Below are 15,755 nucleotides of genomic sequence, written 5' to 3' on the forward strand. Positions count from 1 at the left end.
ATAAGTGGGTTATTGAAGTCCCCTACCATTATTGGGTTGCTGTCCATTACTCTTTTCAAATCTGTCAATATTTGCTTTATATACTTGGGTGCTGTGATTTTGGGTGTGTGTATATTTAAAATTGTTATATCTTCCTATTGAACTGAATCTTTTATTATTATGTATTGCTCTTCTTTGTTTCTAAAGACAGTTTTTAACTTAAAGTCTACTTTCTCTGATATGTTTAGCCATTTCTGCTTTCTTTTGGCTACCATTTGCATGGAATTTCTTAATCCATCTTCTCCCTTTTAGCCTATGTGTGTCCGTAAATCTAAACTGAGTTTCTTGTAGACAATATATAGCTGGATTTTTTTTTAAGTCCATTCAGCCAGCTACTCTGTATTTTTTTCTGTTGCATTCAGTCCATTTACATTTGACGTAATTACTGATACGAGACGATTTACTATTGCCATGTTGTTAACTGTTTTCTGCTTATCTTGTGGTTCTTTTATCCCTCTTTTTCTCTCTTGCTATTTTCTTTTGTCTAAGCTATTTAGAAGCCTGACCCTCAGGCAGCAGCTGGAAAAATGTGCAAACAAACCTCTTCCAGGGAGAATCTGGGGGCTGAACATTTTAGCCCTTTCTCTCTGGACTAATCCTGGGGGCTACAGCCACTGGAAATGCTTATACGCCTGTTCAAAATCATCTCTTTGTTTTCTGAGGTTGAGAGAAACTTGTGAATGTCGAGTCCCTTCTGTTTCCAGAGCTAGGTGATTTAGGGGCCAGGCCCTTGGGTGGGAGCTACAAAAGTTGAAGCACTGATGTGTGCACAGACTCCTTCTAGGGTGAATCTGCAGACCTAATTTATTGCTAGAGTGAACCAAGGGAGAAGGTGCAGAAGGCCATACTCCATTCAGGCTCTTGGAGGTCCGTTGTTTATCTGTCCTGTTGGCACCCAGATGTAGGCTGGCCAGAAGCCCAACCCTTAAGCAACAGCTGGAAAAGCGTACAAACTCCAGGGAGAAACTGGGAGCTGGGCATTTTTGCCTTTGCTCTATAGACTGATACTGAGGGCTATAGCTGTTGGAACTGCCTGTACACCAATTCAAAACCACCTCTTTGTTCTCTGCAGTCGAGGTAAACTTGTGTGAATGCCAAGTCCCTTCTGCTCCCAGGGTTTGATTTAAAACCCAGACCCTCTGGGAAGAACCATAAGAGTTAGGGTACTATGTGTGGTCCAAATCCTTCACTCTTCAGGGAGAAGCTGGGAGTTGGAGATTCCTTCCCAATTGTGAGGTCTTGTACCTGTAGTGGCGTTTATGCTTGAGTGTGTTTCTGCTTTTTCTACCTGTTTTAATGTGGATATTTTCTCAGTTGCCCAGTATATAAGAACCTCTCAGTTTCTGGCTTTCTCTCAGGGGGAATTAATCCACGTGTAGATGTTTATTTGGTGCATCCATGGGAGAAGGGAAAGTCAGGAGCATCCTATTCCACCACTTGGCTGATGTCTTTTTTTTTTTTTAAGTACATTTCACTATTATTGTTTACATTCAGTATACTGAATCATCTAGCTGTGTTGATTGAGAGAGCCTAGAACCAATGACACTGCAGCAGCAATAAACACATCTCTCATCTATATGTCATTATTCAGTGAAAATAATTACAGTTCCTTGGAGATATAGTTAATCCCAGAGCTGGAGCAAGAAAATATAAGATTAGCCTGGAACATTTTGTGGTCTCAGAAAGTAATAATGTGCTCATAAAGTCATAGCAGTATGCAGAAAGAACCCAAGATCCAACCTGAAGGAGCTCCAAATGACCAAATCTCAGACACACTGAGCAACAAAATAAATAACAATAGCAATGGATTGTAATCCATAGAATACAATAAGTATCCAAGAATCCATAGTGATATTAGTTTTTGTTTTTTTTTTTTTTTTGAGATGGAGTTTTGCTCTTGTTGCCCAGGCTGGAGTGCAATGGTGCGATTTTGGCTCACCGCAACCTCCGCCTCCCAGGTTCAAGTGATTCTCCTGCCTTAGCCTCCTGAGTAGCTGGGACTACAGGCACGCACCCACCACACCCAGTTAATTTTGTATTTTTAGTAGAGACAGGGTTTCACCATGTTAGTCAGGCTGGTTTTGAACTCCTGAGCTAAGGTGATCCACCTGCCTTGGTGTCCCAAGGTGCTGGGATTACAGATGTGAGTCACCGCGCGAGGCTGATATTAGTTAATTTTTTTTTTTTTTTTTTTTTTTTTTTTTTTGAGACGGAGTCTCGCTCTGTCGCCCAGGCTGGAGTGCAGTGGCCGGGTCTCAGCTCACTGCAAGCTCCGCCTCCCGGGTTCACGCCATTCTCCTGCCTCAGCCTCCGGAGTAGCTGGGACTACAGGCACCCGCCACCTCGCCCGGCTAGTTTTTTGTATTTTTAGTAGAGACGGGGTTTCACCATGTTAGCCAGGATGGTCTCGATCTCCTGACCTTGTGATCCGCCCGTCTCGGCCTCCCAAAGTGCTGGGATTACAGGCTTGAGCCACCGCGCCCGGCCCGATATTAGTTAATTAATGGGAGAAATGGGATGCCTCCTCCTTACAGTAAAATTCCAATGAATAAAAGTGGAAGGAATGAAGGAGATAGACAATCACCACTGGGCAAACATCAACATCGCAGTAATAATTATTACAGGCAAGGATCATTGATGGTTACTAAAATCAGTGGACAGAGTAGGATGAGAAAGAGGATATTTGCTCAGTCTTAGAGTGTCTCCTTATAAGACATTTATTGATCACAAAGGAAAAAATGGTACCTTGAGAGTAGAGAAACCTGGCAGACACCACCTTAACCAAGTGATTAGAGTTGATATTGCCAATAATAAGACACATTGACATCATTTACACCTAATATACACTGAGAAAAACAGATCACTTCTGTGGTCTTCTTGCCAAAAATGCCTAACCTCAATCTGTTCATGAAAAACATCAGACAAAACCAACTTGAGGGACACTCAAGAAAATCCCTGACCAATATCTTTTAAAAGTGTCGAGGGTGTGAAAGACAAAGAAAGACTCCGAGACTGTCATAGAGTGGCAGAGACTAAGGAGGCATGACAACTAAATGCAACACAGTGTCCTGGATCTGATCTTGAATCTGAAAAAGGAAATTAGTGGAAAACTGGTGAAATCTAAATAAAGTTTGTAATTTAATCAATAGTATTGTATCAATGTATTTTTCTTAGCTTTGATAAATGAAATATGGTTATACGAGATACTAGCACTAGGGGAATCTGGGTGAAGGGTACATGACAATGCTCTGTACTGTTTTTGCAACATTACTATAAGTCTAAAATTATGTCAAAATAAAACACTAAAAAGTATGGAATATATGGAGCATAAATTATGTGCCTAGGTGTGGTGGGGCAACTGCTGAAGTAGGGATCCATTTGGAGTTTATTTCAAATTTTCCAGGCAAGAAATGATGGTGGTTTACAACAGGGTGGTTGTAATTGGGGAATGAGGTATTGGATTCTGGTTATATATGGAATGTGTAACCAACAGGGTTTGGTTATAGTAGGAAGCAAAAGAGAAGAGTTGAGGATATATGGGGACCTCTTAGAAGGTATTAATACTTCCTTGACCCTCTGTTTCCCAGAGTACTAGGCTTCTTAAACAATCTAGGCACAGGGTACCTTTAAGACAAGTGATAGGAATGAAGGTGTGGGAAATGAAGAACCAGCAGGCTGAGGACAGAGAGAGAATTGGCATTGTTGGAATGGAGATGCCCAGAAGAGATAGTATTTGCTATCATCTCAATCCAGTTTTCATCTGTGACTGACATTGATCTCTCTCTTGTAAAAACAAAGGGCACAATGTGGTAATAAGAGGAAACATGAATTGAGAAAATAATGGCTAGTCAAACAGAGAAGGAACTTCTGATGAGCCATGCCATCATTTGCCTGCAAAACCAAAAATATTTACAATCTGGTCCTTTACAGAAAAGTTTGCCAACTCCTAGCCTAAGCAGTCAGGAGATAAGAACACAGGTTAGTGTAGGTCAATGTGTAATGTATGCTGCCTGACATGTTGTAGGGCAACAAAAACACTGAGATGTAAGATGGAAAACGTTAACATTGAAAGAGCACTTTAATCTACAGATCACCTTTATTAACAGCCTTTATCTGATGGACAAAAAAAAAAAAAAAAACCACAATTGGCTCCACTGGCATCACTTTGAAGTGTCTATCCTTATTTCTAGGATAATCTCTTTGTGATGGAATCGAGACATCCATCCCACTGTTGAACCTGTCACACTATATTTATTTTCTCCTTATGCCTATTTTTGGCCCCCTTCTTATTTCTTTTCTATAATTTCCCCCCCCTTTGTTCCATCTTTGTCTTTCTCCCTTAGATACTCACCAGAGTTTGACAGCATGATTACTTAATACTCACCTGCCAAATTAACTGACTTATTTTACCAACTGGGTGGATATGCAATACCTTGACACTTGCTATTTGAGTATTTTACTGAATTTTTTTGTATGTCCATGATGAATAAATAGTGGTACAAGTATTCAAATATTGGTAATTGGCCTGTTTTGTATTAAAGTATGCATCACAGTATATATTGTCTCACTGTTTGACTTCAATTCAGTGAGGATTAATAAGTTAATATTAAAATTGGTAACCCTTCCATTCTTCTTTGCTTTCTAGACTCCCTTTCCATTTCTTCAGGTTGGGATGCTTACAATGAAAGGAGAAAGGGCAAAATGAGCAATGTGAATAACAGAGTAGTCCAGTTATTTGAAAGGAGAACATACTCCTGTAGTTCCCAAACATTTCGTTTTAAAATGGCCTCTAAATCTATTGTACCAACCAAATGTTATTGACAACCATCTGGTAGTGCTGTTTGTTTGTTTATTTCATTGGAGGGTTCAGTTATATTGACCAATACAAAACACACTATCATCATTAAAACACATAAGACTGTCCCCTCCCTCTCTTCTTCCTTCCTTCCCTCCCTTCTTTCTTTGTTGATTCTTTCATTACTTCCTTCCCTTTCATCATCACACCTTACTCTTTCCCTTACCCCTAATGGCAATAATTCCAACGTGTCTAATATGTATATTCAAATTTGTATGTATCCTTGCAGAATATGTAAGATTATGTTGTGGGCATGTTTAAAAATTTACATTAATGGAAATATAAATTCTGATTCATACCCAAAACATGGGTAGATATAATATTTTCATTCAGAACCATGCCCTTAATATCTACCCATATTTTGGGTATCTATCTACTTTGTTGCTTTGAACTGCTGTATGATATGCTACAGAGTGCATCTCTCACATTTTACTTTTCCATTATCCCCCTGAGATAGACACTTGGGTTTCTCTATTTCAAGTTCCTTTACTACAGATAACACTCCTTATGAATGTCCCCTTTTGGACTGTGTGTGACTTTTCTCTGGGATATAGTCCCAGAAGTGGGACTGTTGGATAAGGTAGTGAATATTCTGATCAAATTCTGCCAGGTAGCTCTCCATCATAGCTGCACCAATGTGTGTGTGTTTGTGTGTGTGTGCATGTTCTCAGAGCCTAAGGTAAAATATTATGTGTCAGTCACTATCCTTGAAGATCCATGAAGCCAGATTGGGGACCATTGTTTGGGATGAGGGAAATGATGGAATCACATATCTTTTCTGCTGGAATTCAGTCTGCATTATTAATAATAAAAATAACTACCATGAAGTGACACTTAGTATATACCAGGGACTATCCTGGGTGTTGTCCATTCTTTGTCTTATTTAATTTTTTCAATAATGCTATGAAGTAGATGTTGGTAATATAACTTCTGTTTCAAGGATGTGAAAACCGAAGTTCAGAGAGTTCTAGTGACTTATTGAACTGGTAAATTTCAGACCTGGGATGGGACTCAGGTCTGTCTAACTCTAAAGCTTGTGCTCTTAGTCAAAATGCTATGAAGACTTCCCTCTCATCCCTTTATCCCAAAGACCTTTTTGAGATACTTGATACTTTCCGCCATCATATCTCTGTGTGCTATAGATTTTAGAACATCAGGTTAATGGGGTGGGGGCAGAGGAGGCAGAGAGAAGTTATAGAATGAACCACTGGTGCTTCGGCCATCAGTGTTCAATATACCATAAGAGAACATATTTGCATGCTGGTTTATAGCTCAGTTGCTTTAATTTTGATGAATGTGAATCAGTCTCTCAAGTGATAAAATCGTGTATTTTGAAATATCAGAACTGAGGCCAAGATCCTGAAACTGACAATGAACAATAGAAGCTCTCTTAATTGACCTACACTTAATTATGTTGCTAGAGGAACTGCTACTCTCCATTCACCTATGTACCACACTTGTCCATACTTACTGTTGCCCAGAGAATACTGAATACTAAAGCTGTAGCTAGCAGGCTACTCTCCACTGTACGTGAACACTTCTGTTCCTACTAATTGAATGCCATGCTTAGCGGACAGTTGTGTTTGTTTCAAATCTGTTTGTGCCAGTTGTAGTTAGTAGTGTAAATTCTGTAATTTAAATACAGATTAAATGAATGGATGAAATGTGAGCATAAGGTTTTTATGAAGATTAGATTGAATACATTCATGAAACTCAATAAATATGAGTTACTAAAAACAGTTATTGACAAATTAGGTGTGGGGAGGCAACTGTAAATAATGGGAAACTCATTAAATTTCTAGACTGATTCTCCAGCCGGATTGCTTCATAAGTGTCAGTTTTCAATCCACTGAAGAAACTGAATCTGGAAGTCATATATGATCAATTTTGGGTGTGACTTATTCAAGAAAGAGTATATACAACTCCAATTAGTAGACTCATCCTCAAGGAGCCAGACATTTCATCAAAATATTGGCAAATAAAGGTATGTTTGTATTTTAAGTTAAATCCAATAGTTAATGTATGACTGTCATGCGCATCCGTGTGAAGAGACCACCAAACAGGCTTTGTGTGAGCAATAAAGATTTTAATCACCTGGGTGCAGGTGGACTGAGTCTGAAAAGAGAGTCAGCAAAGGGAGATAGGGGTGGGGCCGTTTTATAGGATTTGGGTAGGTAAAGGAAAATTACAGTCAAAGGGGGGTTGTTCTCTGGCGGGCAGGAGTGGGGGTCACAAGGTGCTCAGTGGGGGAGCTTTTTGAGCCAGGATGAGCCAGGAAAAGGAATTTTACAAGGTAATGTCATCACTTAAGGCAAGGACCGGCCATTTTCACTTCTTTTGTGGTGGAATGTCATCAGTTAAGGCGGGGCAGGGCATTTTCACTTCTTTTGTGATTCTTCAGTTACTTCAGGCCATCTGGGCGTATATACACGCAAGTCACAGGGGATGCGATGGCTTGGCTTGGGCTCAGAGGCCTGACAATGACTGTGTCATTTTTATAGCTTGCAGCTTTACCTGATTTACCCTGGTATGCCAGTAGCATGGCTCAGTTCAAGTCTGAAAGTCTCAGAACCAGGGAAGCCAATGGTTTAATTCTTAATCTGAGGCCAAAGGCCTGAGAACCCCAGGGAAGGGGGACACTGGTCCTGGAGTCCAAAGGCCAGAGAGCCTGGAGTTCTGATGCCCAAGGACAGGAGAAGAATGTCCCAGTTTCGGGAGGAGGAAATCACTTTTTCTCTCTGCCCTTTTTGTTCTATTTGGGTACCCCAGCCAGTTGGATGGTGGCTGCGCCCACATCAAGGGTGTCTAAATAGAACAAAAAGGGCAGAGAGAAAAGGTGATTTCCTCTCTCCCAGAGCTGGGACATTCTTCTCCTGTCCTTGGACATCAGAACTGCAGGCTCTCTGGCCTTTGGACTACAGTACTTATATCACTTCGAGGGCAGATCTTCTCTACTCAGTCCAAGGATTCACATGTCAATATTCTATGGAAACACCCTTACAGACACACCCAGAAGTAATGCTTTACCAGTTCTCTAGATATTCCTTAATCCAGTCTAGTTGACCTGAAATTAACCATCACAGAAGTTAACTATAGATTCATATTGCATTGGGCAAACTCTTCTTCTGAGGATCCATGCTTGAAGAGGCCAGCCGTTATCCTCTCTTATCATGTGTTACCTGCACCTATACCCGGGTAAGTATTCTCTAATTAGTAAATACGTATATAAGGTCAACTAATTTTTTTTCAAAGTTTGAAGGAATCCAAATACCTGGTGAAAGGACACAAAGATAGATGTGTACCCGCCCCCCACCCGCTACACCCTTGTTCTGCTCTCTAATCTTTGCACATACCAGAGATTTCGTAAGTTCTGTGAGTACCTGGTTTTCTGCACGTACCAGAGATTTTGTTTTGCACATACCAGAGATTTTGTAAGTTCTGAGGCAAGGTCACAAGACGTGTTTGAGTAAGATAAACTCTTGCTGCCATAAACCTGCTCTCCCGCCTCAAAGTTTGAACCAAAATATCAGAAATGGTGGGAACCAATCATAGTTAGCCAAATCGCCTTGTTCAAACACTAGCCAATCATATATCTGATTTGTATAATAACTCTATGCCCACTTTTCTTAGACTATATAACACTGCTCGGAGCTCAGTGGGGGAGCTCTCCTGCCCGTCTCGTTTCACGAGCGAGGGAGAGTTCCAGGTTCGAACCTGTAATAAAGATCCTTGCTGCTTAGCTTTGACTCTGGACTCTGGTGGTCTTCTTCGGGGAATAAACGGTCTGGGCATAACACTGGGTGCAGTGTGGAGCCAGTGTCACACCAAATACCATCTGTTAGCAGTTGCTTTTTTTGGGGGGAGTGGGGACAGAGTCTTGCTCTGTTGCCCAGGCTGGAGTGCAGTGACACAATCTCGACTCATTGCAATCTCTGCTTTCTGGGTTCAAGCGATTCTCCTGCCTCAGCCTCTCAGTAGCTGGGATTAGAGGCGTGTGCCACTACGCCTGGCTAATTTTTGAATTTTTAGTAGAGACGGGGTTTCACCATGTTGGCTAGGCTGGTCTCGAACTCCTGATCTCAGGTGATCCGCCCATCTTGGCCTCCTGGCCAGCAGTCACTTTTCAATCTACCTTTGAATGTTTTTATTTTGCATTAAGGAGAAACTTTCACACTCTCACACTGGAAGGCCTGAGCTTTCAAGATCTCTTTGAAGGTTTCTGTTTCCACCTGCTGAGGTCTATAGGGGCAATGGCATTAAATGGCTCCCTGTTGCTTCCTAATGTCTCTCCCTTTGAGATCGTGGTTCGTAACAGTTTTGGAGGCCACATACCTCTTTGAAAATCAAGTGAAAACTTTGGGCCCTCTTCCCTACAATGCAGATACATTTTACATATACATTTATGGGAGAGGTTTTAGATTTCTTAAAGCCCATCCATAGATTCAGGTTGATTACTTCAGCTTTACTTGATGCTACCTGGGAAGGTAAGAGGTCTGGGTTGTTCTTGGTTTTGCCATTAACTAGTTAGGCCACTTTAGGCAAATCTGTTAATTTCTTTGGGCCTCACTTTCCTTATTGGGAATTTATAAGGGATTTATCATATTTTAATTTCAGCAATCCAGTTCTACCATATAGTTCTATTCTGACTCTGTAGTCTTTTTTATCAAAAGGAACTTGGCTTTAATCTCAGAAAAAGCCTGAAATCACTGTTTCTTACAGAACAACAACAAAAAAAATGGGAACAACTAAAAGTAGATGGTGTCTCCAGACATTACCTTGTCTTTTGTTAATACAAACATGTATTGAGGGCCTATTGTGTGCCCAGCCCGATGCAAAGCACTGGTGTTTCACAGATAAATCTCTCCATCCTTGCTTCCCAGAGTGGGGCAGGTTTCACTGCACTTACACATACATTTTCTGTTTTAAAAAGTGCGAAAAGACCAAGTTATATTGAGTTTCCCTGGGCCTGAATAAAATCTGCTTAAATGGTTTCTATTCAGGCGTTTCCTGGCAGCTATGCTTCCAATTCAGCTACCTCCTTCAGGGGAAAAGCTAATGTATGGAGAACCAGGCTTTGCCATTCTGCAACTCGATGCTTGCCAGAGGGCAGCTTTTAATCCTTAAAGGGACCAGGCTTTTCTTCTCTGAAACCTTCGAAAACACCGCTCCACAGCACAGTTCACAAGCAGAGTCAAGCTATAGTTTCCTCACACCCACATTGCTTTCCTGACTCCCAAGCCAGAAGAAAAAGTCTGCAGGGATGAACTGCTTTATGAGGATACAATTGAACATTGAGAAGTTCTCATTTTTATTTACTTATTTGATAATCTGCTACTTGTTTTATTTTTCCTCTTTTGTTCAGTCTTTGTCTTTCTCCCTTTGATACTCACCTGATTCTGACAGCATGATTACTTAATACTTACCTGCCAAATTAACTGACTTATTTTACCAACTGGGTGAATATACAATACCTTGACACTTGCTATTTGAGTATTTTACTGAATGTAAAAAAAAAAAAAATGTCCCCAGTGATATCTTATCCAAAGGCAAAGCCCTAGGGCTCCTTTTATTTATAAAAAAAAAAAGCTATTTGTTGCTTTTGTATTTATAAACCACATTTGGTTATAATACATGTTCTACTATAAGACAGAGCCAACTAGTATTCTCCTTCCAGTTATAAAGGGTGAAAGATATGTGTATAAACATATATTCCAATTTAATTTTGTGAAAATTATTCTGCCATCCCCCAATAAGAATTTGGTTTTGTTTACAAAGATTTAGTCCCTGGATTGGGCCAATTAAGCTATTTTTGTTTGACATTTTTTCTGTATACAGTCAGCAATGGATCAATAAAATATTTTCCAAATACTAGAAAACTACCTTCTTTTATGTGAGGTGGAATTAATGACAATTTTTCTTCTCTTCTCTTTCTAGAAATTAATAAACTGCCTACCTCCAGCACATATATTTTTCCTAATAGATTAGTATGGAGGGGTAAAAGATAGAAAAGGGTAAAATAAGAACTCACACATAAAATTTTTCCCATTTTCTCAAACAAATCCTCAACTAAATGTTGAGTCTTGAAATGATTATTCATATCTTAGGCCTATAGAGGAGTGGCATGTTATAATGTACACTATGATATAGTTAGATATTTTACTTAACATTTGTAGCTTTCTCTGAGAAGACAGGATTTTGGTTTCAGGTCCAGAAAAGATCAGGTTATGTGAATTTCTCTGGGACTGGATAAAATCTCTAAATGGTCTGCTTAAATTGGAACCTTTCTTGCCATATATAATATTCTAGAAACAAGGAAGGTAAAAAAAAAGAATACAGTAATAAGGGAGGAGACCACCCCTCATATTGTCTTATGCCCAATTTCTGCCTCCAAAGAAAGAAGAAGTAAAAACTAAAAGGCAGAAATGAAATCCACAGGCAGACAGCCCGGCTCCGCACCCTGGGCCTGGTAGTTAAAGATCGACCCCTGACCTAATTGGTTCTGTTATCTGTAGATTACAGACATTGTATAGAAATACACTGTGAAAATCCCTATCTTGTTTTGTTCCAATCTAATTACCGGTGCACACAGCCCCCAGTCACCTACCCCCTGCTTGCTCAATCAATCACGACCCTCTCACATGCACCCCCTTAGAGTTGTGAGCCCTTAAAAGCGACAGGAATTGCTTACTCGGGGAGCTTGGCTCTTGAGACTGAAGTCTTGCCGATGCCCCCGGCCGAATAAACCCCTTCCTTCTTTATTTTGGTGTCTGAGGAGTTTTGTCTGCGGCTCGTCCTGCTACAATACAATAATATAATAAGCTGAAGGGAGTCTGGGAGTCAGGTTGTATACCTTAAGGCACATGGATGCTTTCTCTTTAATCCAGTGAAAAATAACTCTCAAGGTGAAATGAAGATAATGTTTGAATAACACTTGGTGATCCTGGGGCCATTTTGCTAAACTATATTGCCTCTGGATCTGCATGGTTTAAAGCATAAGATATTTCACAAAGAAGTATAGTTTACTTTCCTTTTGATCTACATGATTCCCAGAATCTATAGGCTTTGCCCATACTAATTTTGGTTTCCTAGAAATAATTTCAGTCTCTACAACCTCTCCTCTAAAAGTGGTTCTCTAAGTGTGCTCCAGGAACCCTGGACCTTTCACAAGACCTTTTCAAGAGATAGACAAGATAAAAACTGTTTTCATAATAATATGGAGACATTATTTCCTTTTCAAAATCCTATTTTTTCTTCAGTGTACAATAAAGGTTTCCAGAGGCTACATGGTATCTAAACAGACTGAGTACAGAAGCAGATATTTGAAGCAGCTGTCTTCTATTAGACCAAAGATTAAAGAGATTTGCAAACATCTAAAACAATGCCACTCTTCTCAGTATTTTTTTTTGTTTTGGAAAATATAGCTACTTTTCCTTCAACACATTATTTTTATTAACATGTAAATGATCTATTGTTATCTTCAGATGAATTAATAAATATTTTTTAAATTCTCAGTTTTCATTCCTAATATGATACATATAGTTATACCCACATGAACAAAAGGTTTTGGGGGTTCTCAGTAATTTTTAAGAGTACAAGGGGTTCGGCCAGTTGCAGCGGCTCACATGTGTAATCCCAGCACTTTGGGAGGCTGAGGTGGGCGGATCACATAAGGTCAGGAGTTCGAGACCAGCCTGGCCAACATAGTAAAGCGCTGTTTCTACTAAAAATACAAAAATTAGCCAGGCGTGGTGGCGGGCGCCTGTAATTCCAGTTACTAGGGAGGTTGAGGCAGGAGAGTCGCTTGAACCCAGGAGGCAGAGGTTGCGGTGAGCCAAGATCGCACCATTACACTCCAGCCTTGGTGAAAGAGCGAAACTTCATCTCAAAGAAAAAAAAAAAAAGTACAAGGGGTTCTGAAACCAATAAGTTTGAGAACTACTGCTATATTAACATACATACATGGTCCAATAAAGTAAAAAATAAGAAAGAAACAGAATACTAAAAATTCAGAAAATAAATTAATATGGAACCTGAGGATTTTTTTCATAAGATAGCAATAACATCTGTAAATTTCAATGCCATTGCAATTATATGCTTTACAAAGATTCATTGGTGTGACATTACACATTTGCTGTCTATGAATCTGCCCAAATTTAGAAACTCAGGGCTAATTGCTATTGCTCTTTGTAATTTGATCATTGTTAAATAGGTGTTTCTTCATTTGCCACTTAAATATAGTATTTAACCAGTGTTACATAGGTGAAGTTAGTGGCATTTACCATTTGCTCTGTTTTCCCTATATTTTCTTGGTTCTGGAAGATAAACAGTATTTGGTGAATTGTGTAGTGCAGTTATCTATGATTATGTGAAATTCATATCTGCCGTTTGTTAATTAACTTTAAAAGGTGGTAGCTTCAAACAAAATAACTGTTAATGGTGTTGATGAAACTATAAAAATGTGATGTGAGAGCTGGATCTCCATAATTCTTTGTATTTCCTTTAATCTTATATACTTTTATTCTTTCTATTCTTCAGAAAGGACTGTATCCAGTTGTGGACAATTTAAATAGGAGCGTGGAGCATTTAGAGAGATATTTTATAGAAGAGAAGCTCAAATTAATTGAGACTGTTTAGCTTGGAAAAGAAAACTTAACAGAAATCTCCAAGTATAGAGAGACTTGTTTTGCAGAGGATGGAAACCAGCTGTCCTAAAACTCAAGGACACTAGAATAATAGGACAGGGACTTAAAGTGTAATCAGAAGGATTTAGTTAAGATACACTGAACACTTTTCTATGCAGCAAAGGCTAGTAGACCCTGGAGTGGGTTCTTGAAGGCAGTTGTGGACTTTCTTTCTCTAGAGTCTTAGGAATTTGACATTGTTTTCTTTTCTTTCTTTCTTTCTTTTTTTTTTTTTGGAGATGGAGCTTCACTCTGTCACCTAGGCTATAGTGCCATGGTTTGATCTCAGCTCACTGCAACCTACGTCTGCTGGTTCAAGTGATTCTCCTGCCTCAGCCTCCTGAGTAGCTGGGATTACAGGTGTGAGCCACCATGCCCAGCTAATTTTTGTAGTTTTAGTAGAGATGGGGTTTCACCATGTTGGCCAGGCTAATCTCGAACTCCTGACCTCAGGTAAGCCACCTGCCTCGGCCTCCCAAAGTGCTGGGATTACAGGTGTGAGCCACTGCACCCGGCCGACACTGTTTTCTTGTTGATGAGTTGGAGGCAGAAGTTTAGCGACACTTCTAACATATTAAGACTTTGGCATTTTGCATTTAAAATTTTTCACTGGAACATCTGAAGAGGGCAGAAGGGTCTTTGTAAAATTATCTCGGAATATTACAAGGAAGAGGGAGAGAAGAGAGAGGAGACCATCAATGCACAGAATTCAGCAACAGGGCTGGGTTTTACCTGACCACTTACTTCCTTTCGTCTCCTACAGTTCATATTCTACCCAGCATTCAGAATGATCTTTTTATTCATTTTAAAAATATTACATCAAATATATATTTTATTATAGTAAACCATAAATAACATAAAATTTACCATTTGACCATTTTTAAGTGTATGACTTGGTATTAAGTGCATTCACAGTATTGTGCATCCATCACCACCATCCATCTTGAGAACTTTTCTATCTTGTAAAACTGAAACTCTGTATCTGTCAAATAGTAACTGCTGATTGCCCACTCCTCCCAGATCCGGGTAACCAATATTCCACTTTTTGTCTCTATGAACTTGAATGATCTTTTAAAAGAACATATGAGGACACACAATTTCCCTGCCTCAATCCTTGCTATGGCTTTTCATTGCAGTTAGCATACATTCTCAGTAACTCGCTGTGGCCCTGCCTGCCTCTATGACCTCATCTCAAACATTTTTCTCCCATGTTCATTGCACCCCACTACTTTGCCTTTTTTTGTCCTGCCAAGATTCTCGTATTGGGTACTGTTTCTTTCCTTGAATAGTTTTTCCCCGGTATGACCTCTTTGTTTTGTTTTGTTAGTTTTGTTTTTTTGAGACAGAGTCTTGCTCTGTCAACCAAGTTGGAGTGCAGTGGCACTATCTCCACTCACTGCAAACTCTGCCTCCCAGGTTCCAGTGATTCTTGTGCCTCAGTCTCCCGAGTATCTGGGATTACAGGTGTGTGCCACTACACCCAGTTAATTTTTATATTTTTGGTAGAGACGGGATTTCACCATGTTGGCTAGGGTGGTCTCAAACTTCTGACCTCAAGTGATCTACCTGCTTGGCCTCCCAAAGTGCTGGGATTACAGGTGTCAGCCACCACGCCCGGCCCACTTCTTTATTTTTTGTTTTTGTTTTTAGGAGACAGGGTCTCACTCTGTTGTGCAGGCTGGAGTGCAGTGGCACGATCATAGCTCACTGTAACCTCAAGCTCCTGGGCTCAAGCAAGCCTTTGGTCTCAGCCTCCCAAATATTTGGAACTATAGGTGCCTGCCACCATGCCCAGCTAAGTTTCTATTTTTTAAATTTTTTGTAATGATGCGGTCTTGCTTTGTTGCCCAGGCTGGTCTGGAACTCCTGGCTTCAAGCAATCCTCCCACCTTGGCCTCCCAAAGTGCTGGGATTACAAGTGTGAGCTATCATGTCCCAGTATGACCTCTTTAGAGTGGCCTCCCCTTATCACTCGGTATAAAGAGGCATCCTCTCACTCTTCTGTTTCTCATTGTCTTATTTTTATTTTCCTTATAGCATTTATAACCCCCTGGAATTACTTTATTTACCTTCAGGATATATCCAGAATCTGACTGCTTCTCACCCCTCCACTCTTACCTCCCTGATCTAAGCCACCATCATCTGGCACTAGGATGGCCATGGCAGTCTCCGGACTTGCT

This window comes from Macaca mulatta, chromosome X (assembly GCF_049350105.2).
Source record: "Macaca mulatta isolate MMU2019108-1 chromosome X, T2T-MMU8v2.0, whole genome shotgun sequence".
NCBI lineage: Eukaryota > Metazoa > Chordata > Mammalia > Primates > Cercopithecidae > Macaca > Macaca mulatta.